The sequence below is a fragment of the Sander vitreus genome, chromosome 3 (genome assembly GCF_031162955.1).
Source record: "Sander vitreus isolate 19-12246 chromosome 3, sanVit1, whole genome shotgun sequence".
Lineage (NCBI taxonomy): Eukaryota > Metazoa > Chordata > Actinopteri > Perciformes > Percidae > Sander > Sander vitreus.
The window spans coordinates 24,436,082-24,450,356 of NC_135857.1; the positions used below are offsets into that span (position 1 = coordinate 24,436,082).

The 14,275-nt window shown below is 40.4% G+C and overlaps 1 protein-coding gene across 1 annotated transcript in view; it reads right to left on the bottom strand.

Moving 5' to 3' along the window:
• Positions 1-14,275, bottom strand: part of ankrd13b (ankyrin repeat domain 13B) — a 37,646-nt gene that overhangs the window by 22,150 nt on the left and 1,221 nt on the right. The gene's annotated exons all lie outside the window — the stretch shown is intronic.

Below are 14,275 nucleotides of genomic sequence, written 5' to 3' on the forward strand. Positions count from 1 at the left end.
TACCCTTTCTGTTTACTACGCTCAGTGTATAATAGCCTAACAAAAATGACAGTGGCAGCTACTGTTCAACACAAGTTAACTGTTATGCTCCAAGAAACACACGCAGGGCCAGAAAGACAAAGTTGTTACATTATCAGTCAGTTACTGCAGGGTTCTGTTTTTGGTATTTGGAAAGGAAATGAGGAAAACCACATGTGGTGCACATGCAAATCACACACAGAGATACACATACAAATGCTTGAATACACAAGGACCCTCACAGGCTCCTAAAATGTTTAAATACGTACTGGATTGAGTTTAGTAAAACGTAATTCGATAACAAGAACATGATATCACAGTTTCAGTGTGTTAATGGGTATATTATCGCTGTACAATCTCTAACTATCCACTCTTTCCACTAACAGCTCTCTGCTCTTCACAGCATTTCCAAAAGCAACACTGGAGAGAAAGAGACAGACAAAAATAATGTGGCGAGATACATTTCTATTGAAAGAAACTGCCTGTCTGCAACAACTGTCACATGTAAGACAGGCGAAGACGGAGGAAGAGAGAAAAAGAAAGGAGTGACAGATTGCTGTTGCAAGTGATGGCTATATGGCAAATAAAGATATGGGGAGGGGTAAGGAAAAGAAGAGACAGAGAGAGAGAGTTAGAAGGGAGGAGGCAGCGAGGGGAGCTGAAGGAGAAAACAACATGAGGAAGTCCCTCAGGAGCCGTGGAGACTGGGGAATAGAGGGTGGGAACGTCATAGCAACGCAGGGGAAGAAAGAGAGCAGTCAGCTTTGTTTGTGCATGCTGGATAATGAATATGGTGTGTCACATATGCAAATACAGCCACTTTCAGTCCTGTGTGTGTGCATGTGTACCACAAACAGTGTCTCAAAGGACACTGCAGATGGGTGCTTGGGCAGCACAAATATGAAGAACTGTCAGTGTCACAGGAAGAAAAGTATGGTGTCCATCATTTAAACAACACAAGAGAAAAAGAAAAAAAAAACCTAAATATTAATATTGAGCCTTGGAAAACATATCCCGCCCAAATGGAAATGGTATTTTGGAAAGAAATCGCGAGAGAGAAAACAGAGAGCCTGGAACAAAGCTGATGGTAAAAGAAATAGATGAAACAGAACAGAAAAAAAGAAAGAAAAATGAGCAACTTGGCTCTTCATTCATTTTTTTAAAATGTTGTCTCGCAGCTGTCCTTTCATCCATTGCTTCCCCTTTAAGTTGTAGCGTATGTTGGTGATTATCAGTTTAAGCTTATTTCAAAGCTGTACTCTATTTCATGACTCTGGATACAAGAGCTGCAGTTACATGGCTGAAATGCAGCATAAAAACACAAAGGGAGCTGGAGAGGAGGGAAGAGAGGAATGAAAGAGGGATGCTAAAAAGGGCGAGGCTAAACAGAAATAGGTGGACGGAGACAAAAAGAGAGGGAGGGAAAGTCAAGAAAGGGTAGCAGTGAGGTGATTGCAAGGTAGGATGTAGAGGGAGACAGATCGGAGAGAGTACAGGATGCTGCCAACAAATATAACACAGGATGACAGTAAAACAACAGAGCAATCCACTGAAGTGTATAGCTTCTGCTTCCCCATCTGCTCATCTACACCTGATGGAGCTCTTGTCTTGGTAAAAGAATGATTAAAAAAGCAAGAATAGGAGAACATATTTCACCTGTCTTGGCCTCTTGGTGATAGATTATACTACTCGACACGCAGTATTATTTGCTACATTAATTATGTTCATTGCATGCCCTCTAAGTAAGCCTGTCAAATTAAAGCCTGTAATGTTGTTGAGTACATGTCAGCTTGTTGATGTTTCACAAAAGGCCTCATTCCTATGTTTTATTTTTTTTTATACCTTATTGAAAGTCAGAACGTCTTGACTGAGAGCATCATAAACCTGCTGCCACATTCATATTCTTACCAACGAGTTTCTCAACACTTTCACTGGAGTTTGAAAGGGTCAGACATCCCCAATCTGGAACATGATCTTGATCTAGCAACCTCTCCGTCACCGGCGCTCCTTTATTCCTAAATTATTTGTGATGACACCTTTGAGTGCTATTAGAAGAAAAAAAGTCGGCCTCTAGGCTCACTGATTAGTTGTGGTTCATTTGGTCCAATTTGCATCAAAGGTAGATGGGAAAGATAGAAATTGAATATGGTGAGAGACGGTGGTCAGAGTTAAGAGAGCACATAGAAAGCGCTAGCTGCAAAGTTAGAGGCTCAGGCCCACCTCCTCCGTCGGACCCTCTCTGGTCCCGAGCTTGGAGAAGGAAGTGATGTGAAATTGTGCACACTCGACGCAATACGATCAGGATACAATAGCATGACTCGTTCATTAGTTACAATAAGCCACACAAACTCCACCAATAACACCAAGGTAAACAATACAGCCATAATATTTTTTATAAAGTTAGGTAAGGTAATGTTAATCATTTGTCAATCAAGCACTCTAGCAAGCTTAACATGTTCTGTGAGGATGGGGTTCTGCTATACTAACATTAGCTACATTACACAATTTACACTATGAATTCTAAATAAAGTACTAGACAAAATAACACACACACACACACACACACACACACACACACACACACACACACACACACACACACGCCCACACATTGGCCTTGTTTGACTTGGTGACTTGGGACATCACGTCATCCCTGCTTGTTTCTTAGCACCCATTCTTCACTCAATGAAATTACAATGAAGGGCATACTGTGGTCACACAGGTGCTGACACACATTATGTACAGTAGATCATTTCTGGAGCGAGTTATGTTTTTTTTTTTTTATTGCCCTCCATAAGTAAATGGTTTCGTGAGTTAAATCCCAAACTGGTTAATTGTCTAAAGAAAAATGTAAATCATTAAAACAATTGAGTTATGGGCAGTGCCAAAGATTGATAACAGATAGATAGTAGGGACGTGTGTCTTATGTTTACTACACAGAGAGTAAATCAATCACATTATGATGACATGACGTATCTCATAGGCCTTTGTTCACAGCAGACATTTCAACTTGCCGTAGTAGAGAAGGTGTTACTAATAACATTAAACAAATCAAATCAACTATATAAATATATATATATATATATATATATATATATATATATATATATATATATAATAATAATAATAATAATAATAATAATAATTTACATGCAACATAGTTGATCCAAAGTATTTAACAGAGGCTAAGCCATTAAGGATGGCTCTGCTCTATTCAAGTGCCCCAAAATGCTATGCCAGTGTGACAGTAAGCCAGCATGCACAATACCAGGACACAGAGATTATGGTTGCACTTTTCCAGAGGATGGGATTCACAGAAGAGGGAATAAACAATTGGAGCAAGTTCGGTGGCACAGGTCTTCACAAGTTTTGACCATCTGAAAAGCTTGCTTTGTGTTCATGTTACTAAACACGTGCTCTAGTTTGTTCTTGAAATGTAATTTGGCGTGGCCGGGGTGGGTCAGTGGGTAGAGCAGGCTCACATATACCTTTGAGGCTTATTCCTCAACACAGAGGTTCAGGGTTCAAGTCTGACCTCTGACAATTTCCTGCATGTCTCTCACCTAGCTGTCCTATTGATTAAAGTCAGAAAAGCCCAAAAAGAATCTTTAAAAGAAATGTGGTTTGGAAGACTTTATTTGTAATATTACGGTTTGCGATTCTGAGACCAGCCGAGTCACTGACGCTGAAAGCTGTGTTCTTGTCTCTCAGCCTGGGTTTGGCGTTGTGGTATTTCTTTATAACTGTCACTGGAATGGTAGTATGTATGCAGAAATGTATATAGTCAGTTATGGCAGTTATGGCAGTGACCATGCCATTCAAATCCATATATCTGTACAAAAACCAAACTGTAAAAACAACTTGTTGTATAGACTATTTCTTGGCAGAGCGCAGTGACTTAATGCAATCTTGACTTCACCATGAGGTTGCCAGGCAACCAGCTGACAGAGCCTTAGATATCATTTTTGAGATGTCTCACCTTTTAAAAACAGATAAATTGGGCATTTGTATAGCTCAGTTGGTAGAGCAGGTATCCATATATAGAGGTTTACTCCTTGACGCAGCGGGCCAGGGTTCGACTCTGACCTGCGCCCCTTTGCTGCATGTCATTCCCTCATCCTTCAGCTGTCCTGTCAAAATAAAGGCCAAAAATGCTCCAAAAAAGAATCTTCTAAAAAATAAAAATAATGGATAAGTCTCCCCGTCAGCATCATGTCAATCTGTTTCATTATAAGAAGAGAATTTTCTCGGTGACATATAGTTCCTCGTTATAAGACGGAAACTTTGCATTCACTGTATAACGAGTTGCGAGAATCAATTGTTTTCTCACTGTGGCAGATCTGCAGATCTGTTGCATACAATTTTGACTTAATGGAAGCACACTGTTTTCATGTTTTCTCTTCCTCACCTCCATTTCTCTTCTTTCCATTCATATATGCATTCTTCCTCTATTTTTCTAAAACTTTAACACCTCCTCCCCTTTTAAAAAACTTTGTATCTCAGTATCTCTTAACTTGCTCTTTGTCACCCTCACAATTTATTCCTTCGCACCATTTACTCTTTATTTTGTCTCTATCTCTTATGTCTTATGATCAAACTATTTTCTAGTAGTCTGAATGAACAACAGTACATTTCCTGGATAATTGCCTCACATCCCACGCCGCCGGATGTCCCTCATCTTCCGCTCTGTGTGTCGTTGTTCTTAAACTCCATTCCCTTCGGGAAACAACAACAACAAACTTCGAGCTAGCAAACTACACACCGAAAATGGCAAGTTTTGAAGAAAATTTGGATTGTGCAACAAGGCAGGCAAGCTTGGTTCTTTTGGTGAATGATTGTAAAAAGTTACAAAGAATATGTTTACGGCATTTACTATCTAACTGGGACGTTTCGGGACAGATTGCTGGGGATTTGATATGGACAAAATACACACAGCGATACACTGGTAAGAGCAAATCACGTTTAACCATGTATCCAGCTAATTTATACAGCTCATATTACTGTATTGTGTGAAGAGTTAACTTCAATTAATATTTAATGTGGCATTTTCTTTTGCGGTGTCCAAATGTTCTACCAAAACAAGTTCCTTCCCGAGATCATTTTGCAGAGCCACCGTCTCTGTGTCGATTAAATGATTGTGTTTGGTTTTAAAAAATGCAAAGAACCCAGAGCGTTTTATTTCTTATCTGTGGAGGAGACAGACCTTACTCCACTGTGCTGTGGAGATCTGGCAATGCAAGACTTTTCTAGTTATCCTCTTCTTCCCTCCCTCTACTTTTTTTTCGTTCCAATCTTGCCATCCCTTCATAGTGAGCTCAGTGGAGGTTGCATTATTGATAAGCATCTCTATCTGTGGCATCTGCTTCGCCTCTCACTCCCCCTCTCCCCCTCACCCCCTCTTTCTCTCTTCCTCCCTCCCTCGCTCAGTGTGTGTGACTGGCCTGATGCAGCTTGGCAGGAACTTAGGACAACATCAATCTTTCATACAAACACCACACACCCACACCCACAGAAAACTGTGCATACACATACAGCAGCTTTGCCAAAATGTTTGTGCATGGGCGCACAGGAGCAGAGGGTGGCTTTGGGAGGGAGGAGTTTAAAAATAACTCTTTCTCCCCCCTGCCTCCCTTCTCGTGTCTGTGATTCCAGATGCAGAAGAGACTTTGACAAATGCTACACTGCTGTGAAACCCTGATCTATTTTCAATGGGGCACTGCTTCAGATATGAAATGACAGAACAAACTGGTAATGATTACCCCACAGACGAGTAACAAAACCTCTCGCAGCATCTCACACTTATGTAACGTAACACAGCCATCCATTTTTGCAGGTGCATTTAAGGGCTGTGAAATCAAGCGCTGGAAATAAGACCAAATGTACCAAATCACCAGATGAAAATACTAGAATGACCTACATTCCAGCATATGTAATGTCTCTGTTTCATTGCACTTAATTCAGTTTACTGTCAACCCCAATCTCCACAGAACAGGTCAGACAAAAAGACACACACATACATGGATAAAGAAAGTACAAATGGGTGGGATACTGATGGACCTGTCAGAATGGCAACAGAAGCAAAGAGAGAGTTTCTCTGATGTTTATCTTATCTAAAGAGGTTGACACCTGTTTGTTGCAGTGAGCTGACAAACTTCACCAAAAATGCAAGGAAAGATATGCAGGGCAGCACAGAGAGAGAGAGAGAGAGAGAGAGAGAGAGAGAGAGAGAGAGAGAGAGAGAGAGAGAGAGCACTTGTTATCTCTCCTCACAATCGCAACGATGCAGGCAAACTCACAGATGGAGAGAGCAAATCTTTTTGGTTGAGGCAGACTATAAAAGAGCATAATCACATAATGTAGCCTATTGGAGTGAAACATCACAGCTGTCACTTTCTTCTTGTGTTTGTGTGTGTATGTGAGCATGTGAATTATGTAGCAATTTCAGGTAAACCCAGTGGTCTGGGACGAGATGTTGCACTAAGCCTGATAATGAAATCAGAGGGTTTCTCTGGGACATATAGCATTTACTGGGCAGAAAATGTCCTGGTCAAATTAAGGGAATATCATGATGGCTTAAAATGTTTTCATTTATTGGTATTTATTCAACTGGACAAGTTCAAGTGCCTTGGTTTTGCTAAAATGGGTTGTAACAGCATAGCTAGCATTTCCTCTTCAAAGCAAAAAGAAAAGATTATTTTAAAAAGCTCAGGGTGATGTTTTACATTACGTTTGACAATGCATGGACTTGCTTAAACTTTTTTACACTGGAGACCACTTACAGAAATTGTTATAATCTGTCAAAAAGAAAAACCCTAATGACAAGCCTTAACGTCAGGCTGAGTCTTTACTACCATTGTCCAGAATAGCATCAATATTACTGCAGCTGATGCAACCAGCTGCTCTCATAAGATACTTGTACTCTTCCACCTGTGACAGCTGCTAACTGTCACACCTTCACAGGATATGCCAAGTTTTTTCATAAGAGAATCATAGCCTCAGATTTGGAAGAATAAACCCTCATTTTAGTTATTGCTGCTGCTCAGACACAACAACATGCATACAGCAGAGTGCTGCACAGTGGAGGTTGCAGGCAAATGAGGCTCGAGAAATAGCATCATCTGTGAATATCAGGGAAAACACCTTAATGTCTCCCAGCGGAATATCCTCACTACTCGTGGGCTGACTTGCTTATCCATTGTTTAATCATTAACAGGAGAGGGGACTTTTTGACAATCTATGGGGAGGTTAAAGTTGATCCACTGTCCCAGGGCTAAAAAGCTGCATTGTATCTTGGCAATCTAAAACTTGCAAACCCTCCAGTATCCTGCACAGACTTTTCACAGGGAGGCTTTGTAGTATGATTTCCTGATAATTAAATCTGACTCACCATGCACCCTTTATGAAAATCTGGACAACCAACCCCATCAGACACTGATACCAATGTCCATACAATATTGCAATGCACATCAACCACTAAACAGTCAGTGGGTATCAAATGGCGTTTTTCCATTACATGGTACCTGCTCGACTCGCCTCGACTCTACTCGCCTTGACTCTACTCGCCATTGCAGATTTTAGTACCGCCTCAGCGTGGCTGGTCGTCATAGTGGCGCCGCAGTAAACTGCCGTGACCTAACACGACACACACACACACAGAACGTCGAAGCTGTGTTGTTGTTGCCAGAAGACACATTTTGTTTCAAATGAAGCTGGAGGCAGCAAAAATAAACACAGCTGGCTAAACTATTTAAAAATGGCGGGTTTGTTCAGGACACCCCCGTCTGTCGCTTTCACGTCACCTTTTGGTATCGGCTCAGCTCGCTTGGAACCTCGACTGAGGTGATACTAAAAAAAGTACCTGTTAGCAGGTACCAGGTACTTTTTTTTCGTAATGGAAAACCAAAAAAGGCGAGTAGAGTCGAGGCGAGTCAAGCAGGTACCACGTAATGGAAAAGCGCCATAAGGAGAGTTCATCCTTGGTGCCGTGCCATCATGGACCTATTGAACTTGACTGGAACTTCACCCCTGCATTAACCTCTACCAGAAAAATGGGGTTTGGCCCTCCAGACTCTTCCGACACTGCCTTCTGTATGTAATGCAAGATCACAGGGCTTAGGAGCTGCTCAGGGTTTTTGACCATGTTCCCAGTTGAGGTCTGGACATTTGCACGCCTGCTGAGCATGGCCTGGGTGATGACGACTTCTTGACGAAATGCTGGCTGGCCAACAAAACCGCATCAATGCAGTGCATTAAACCTACAGCTAAACATGGTGGTTTATTCAGATGTGGAGATGTTTGGCCTATTGTGGAGGTGGTGACTTTTACAGGCTCAGTAACACAGGGATCAAAGAGAAATACCACAGGCAAATCATCCCCACTGTGATTAAGGTGGGGGCAGTAAGGACTTAATGACCCAAAACGTGAAGCAAAAAAAATGCCCATTCTTTCCTTCAAGGTAGGCATACTTGATTTCCAGGAGTGATGACTTGAATCATTTTTAGGTGACTGCCACAAAAACGATTATTACTATCATGGGCATTGTTCGTGCCACTGTTTACTGCTTCCGGTCTGTTATATTTTTCTTGTGGGTGTTTAATCTCTTCTCTCTGATTCCTTATGTATTTGTTCCTCACCCCCCATTCTTTCTACCACATTTTTCCTTTATTCCTTCACTAATCTCCCTTTCTTTTTTTACCTATTACTGACAATCTCTCTCTCTCTCTCTCTCTCTCTCTCTCTCTCTCTCTCTCTCTCTCTCTCTCTCTCTCTCTCTCTCTCTCTCTGTTAAAAGCTTTCAGCAACTTAACTAAATCTGACCCCAACCCAGCCTTCATGGCATCTCTTTGTGGCTTTGCTGCGCTGCAATTAGGACTTGGGTTTCATTACACTGAGGAAAGTAAGAGGGGTGAAGGTGGGGTTGATACATGGATAGATGGAGTTAAAGAGGGATGGAAGGCACCGGGGGATAGAAGATAAGGAAAACTTTATACAGTGGCTGGATATGTAGAGGAAACAGGGAGAAGCAGGCTGATAAGAGAAAAGAAGAAGCTTGTAAGAGACAGTTGTAAGTAGATAGGAGATTGTTGGTGTAAAGATTCAGAGTGAATGCAATAAACCCGTGAGCATTAATTTATGGCTTTGTTCAATCATGCCAGAAACCCTGCATAAGTTTTTAGAATGCTGATTTAACATTAGCACCTTGCCGAGGGCATTACAATCAAACCATACACTGAGTGCCTTCGTCTTGAGATAGGCCATCACTCTATACATGGACCCAAGACACTCTCTGTTCATGGTTAAAGTGTGTCATTATTTCCCCCCCCAACTCCTCACTTCTTCTTTACTCTCTGTCTTCACTCCCTTCATCACCTTGTTTGCGCCTCCACGCCTTGGCTCAATGTTTCTTCATTGCTTTCACCTGTCTTTAACAGTTGTTAGGTAGTAACCTTATTTTATGAATCTGGTAAACACAGCCAAAAATGTATCTCTCATCTGCCTATTTTACTACTCCTTTCATATATGTCTTTCCTTTTGTACTTCTCTCTGTAGTCAGCTATGTGTCCCTGCATTTATTCAACCACTCCTGTTACTATGTTCAGTTTCCTTTCTCTGGCTTTGCGTCGTAACACAGACAGCCGGTGTACAAATTATTTCACTGTAGCCTGCTGTGGTAGCATTTCTGCTCCCCTCACTCACTCAAACATACAATCTGCTACATGCTGCTTATGGAAGATTGGGCAAGCATAAGGTCTCTCTACATATAGTTGTACAGTCTCATATCACAGCCATTTAAAAAAATATCATTAACCAGCCATTCATTGCATTATTGTGCTTGCAGGTAATAAGAGTGCGATCAGAAACAGTGCCGGATATTGGATGCATGCACGTGGTGAAATGGCATGTGTCTCATCATTTCACCAAAGGCTGGGCAGGCTTTAAAAAGCTCTGATATGGAGACGGCTGTAGATTAGCTTAATTTTACTGTGGCATAAAGCAGAGGTCAGTGATATTATACTGTTGTTCTTCAGCTAAATGGGTCCCAAATTCATCAGAGACCAACCATTATCATGCAATACAGTATCTGCACAATACTGCCTTTGTTATTTGGGTTAACAGCATGGCCATAATGTGATATCATAGGAACTATCACAATGTACTGTATTGTAATAATATTATGCATATGTATTTGCAATATTCTTCTTCTCTGTCTATGCGCCCCCAGTCTTTTTTCTGTAATGGCTGATGCTCACAATACAGTAGAAATATCTCTCTAAAGGTGGATCATAAACTCACTTTTGTGTGCCAAGTGTATATGTGTGTATGTGTCAAGTGTGTGTAGAATCTCTCTGTCAGCTATCCCGTCAATCAAATGTGAAATAGTTACAATAAACAGTATAAGACAATCAAAGACCGCATGAACTGGATTTAATTTGCCAGACCTGTCTCTTACAGCGTGTATGCATCAACACAATCATACCAAAAGCTTAACTTTGTGTCCATCCAGTGGATGTGAAATAAGTTCCGGGATGTAAGGCTGACATACTCATTTTATTAGAGCGTAGCTCATATAAAGTCTTGTAGGATGTAAAATGTTTGACTATGCAAAAAAACACTGCATTATACAATACATGCAAAACCATGATGCATACTTACATGTGTACACAGCCATACGCAAATACATAAAAACAAAGCAACAGATACAAATTTGAATAGTTACAGTTATAGACTGAGCAGAGGTTCAACAGTAATGAGACGGGAACACTGGAAGATAAGGAAAACTTTATACAGTGGCTGGATATGTAGAGGAAACAGGGAGAAGCAGGCTGATAAGAGAAAAGAAGAAGCTTGTAAGAGACAGTTGTAAGTAGATAGGAGATTGTTGGTGTAAAGATTCAGAGTGAATGCAATAAACCCGTGAGCATTAATTTATGGCTTTGTTCAATCATGCCAGAAACCCTGCATAAGTTTTTAGAATGCTGATTTAACATTAGCACCTTGCCGAGGGCATTACAATCAAACCATACACTGAGTGCCTTCGTCTTGAGATAGGCCATCACTCTATACATGGACCCAAGACACTCTCTGTTCATGGTTAAAGTGTGTCATTATTTCCCCCAACTCCTCACTTCTTCTTTACTCTCTGTCTTCACTCCCTTCATCACCTTGTTTGCGCCTCCACGCCTTGGCTCAATGTTTCTTCATTGCTTTCACCTGTCTTTAACAGTTGTTAGGTAGTAACCTTATTTTATGAATCTGGTAAACACAGCCAAAAATGTATCTCTCATCTGCCTATTTTACTACTCCTTTCATATATGTCTTTCCTTTTGTACTTCTCTCTGTAGTCAGCTATGTGTCCCTGCATTTATTCAACCACTCCTGTTACTATGTTCAGTTTCCTTTCTCTGGCTTTGCGTCGTAACACAGACAGCCGGTGTACAAATTATTTCACTGTAGCCTGCTGTGGTAGCATTTCTGCTCCCCTCACTCACTCAAACATACAATCTGCTACATGCTGCTTATGGAAGATTGGGCAAGCATAAGGTCTCTCTACATATAGTTGTACAGTCTCATATCACAGCCATTTTAAAAAAATATCATTAACCAGCCATTCATTGCATTATTGTGCTTGCAGGTAATAAGAGTGCGATCAGAAACAGTGCCGGATATTGGATGCATGCACGTGGTGAAATGGCATGTGTCTCATCATTTCACCAAAGGCTGGGCAGGCTTTTAAAAAGCTCTGATATGGAGACGGCTGTAGATTAGCTTAATTTTACTGTGGCATAAAGCAGAGGTCAGTGATATTATACTGTTGTTCTTCAGCTAAATGGGTCCCAAATTCATCAGAGACCAACCATTATCATGCAATACAGTATCTGCACAATACTGCCTTTGTTATTTGGGTTAACAGCATGGCCATAATGTGATATCATAGGAACTATCACAATGTACTGTATTGTAATAATATTATGCATATGTATTTACAATATTCTTCTTCTCTGTCTATGCGCCCCCAGTCTTTTTTTCTGTAATGGCTGATGCTCACAATACAGTAGAAATATCTCTCTAAAGGTGGATCATAAACTCACTTTTGTGTGCCAAGTGTATATGTGTGTATGTGTCAAGTGTGTGTAGAATCTCTCTGTCAGCTATCCCGTCAATCAAATGTGAAATAGTTACAATAAACAGTATAAGACAATCAAAGACCGCATGAACTGGATTTAATTTGCCAGACCTGTCTCTTACAGCGTGTATGCATCAACACAATCATACCAAAAGCTTAACTTTGTGTCCATCCAGTGGATGTGAAATAAGTTCCGGGATGTAAGGCTGACATACTCATTTTATTAGAGCGTAGCTCATATAAAGTCTTGTAGGATGTAAAATGTTTGACTATGCAAAAAAACACTGCATTATACAATACATGCAAAACCATGATGCATACTTACATGTGTACACAGCCATACGCAAATACATAAAAACAAAGCAACAGATACAAATTTGAATAGTTACAGTTATAGACTGAGCAGAGGTTCAACAGTAATGAGACGGGAACACTGGAAGAAAGAAATAACGTTTGTTTTTAATAGTTTACTACCGGTCTCCTGACAACTGGCTCTGATCTACCGTCAAACACAGATAGTTGGTACCTAAGGTTTATTGTCTAGCAAGCGTGCCTCTGGAGCTGGCATGAAAAGAACGAGGAATAATGCTTGTTGTGAAAAATGGAAAAAGTCCTATTCTCTGTCTTTCTCCCTCTTTTCTTTTTTGTTTGAGCTTCTTTTTGACAGCATTGAACAGCTTTAAAGCCATGCAAATATGGAATTCCAATATAGTCAAGAAGCCAGGGAATCCATTGAAATAGATGGTAGGCATAGGTTTCAGTTTTGCATGAATTTAAGGTCACACAGTGTTCATGTTTCATATCGTTTCTGCTGTGGTGAACAACATTGCAGAATATATCGACATCTTTTGACCATGATAATTGGTAAAGACAGCTCTACACTGAGAATTACTTTAGAAATGAGAGAAAAGATGAGGGTGACTTATCATGCTGATTTATTAAGGATCAGTGTCAAATCTTTTTTGATTCTGAACACTTTGGTACTTGAGATGTTCAACAGATTTGTGTTTGCTCCCACAAAGAAAAAGGAACTACAAGGCAGTTGGCTGACTTTATAAAAAGACCAGATGATATAGAGGTCCTGGGTCCAAATGCACAGCAGAGGACTAAATCATTTGCATCATAAAATATTTATAGATTCAAGGGTTCCTGAAAAATGAATGGCAATGTCGTTGTGAGGACTAATTTATTTAGTCTATCTGTGTAACCCAAACATGCCTAAAGTTTCAGTTTAGAGAAGTTGGTGTGAAATATTACCTTTATCTATGTTAATAATTTATATTTGGGTAACATTTGATCATTTCACATCAGCAAATCTCAGGTACGGCTGAGGTTGATGGGAATTTGGTCACTAGTTTTTGAGTCATCCTGCATCAGCAAAGGTTTTGAACCAGTTTTGGATTTTGTCCATTTAGAGGATGAGTCAGGGGACATTAAAATGAATCGTCTGGGGACCATGGATGTCTGCTCTGTTTCAAATTTCATGGCAATCCATCCAATAGTTGTCAAGACAAGTTCTGGACCGACAAACCAAGTAACCACTAACACTGTCCTAGTTAGAGCTAGTATAGCTACTGCATGAATGTAATAATGCATTTTAAATAAATAAATAAATAATAAAGAGTCATCTGTTTCATTCCAATTCAGTGTTGAGCCAACAGGGTAAGAAAATTGGTATTCAACAACTGCAAAGCTACAAACGTTCGGAAAAAAAGCTTTTGCTGTCTCCTCTGCCTCAAGAGAATATTTGGTTCATTACCCGCTCCCCTTTCAAGGAAATACAATGTGTTACCGCTGACATTGACTATACTAGAGGTCTAAGTACATTCTTAAAGCATCACTGTGAGGTGTATTCAATTTTGCCATTCATCTCCCAATAGTTATAATTATGGTAAAGGATTGAATGGATAATGTCACTAGCACACTCCCTGACTGAAACTGTAGGGTTTATGGTAAACCAACTCATAGCTGCCTTTAGGCAAAAGCTGGCCTTTTTGGTGTAAACAAAAAGCCTCTAAGGTAATGATTTTGTAATCACAAGAACAGTGGCCATATGTGTAGGCTATAGTGTGCGTACATGTGTGTGGAAGTGTGATGTCTCGAGACCGCTGCGTGATGCGTGCACTCAGAAAT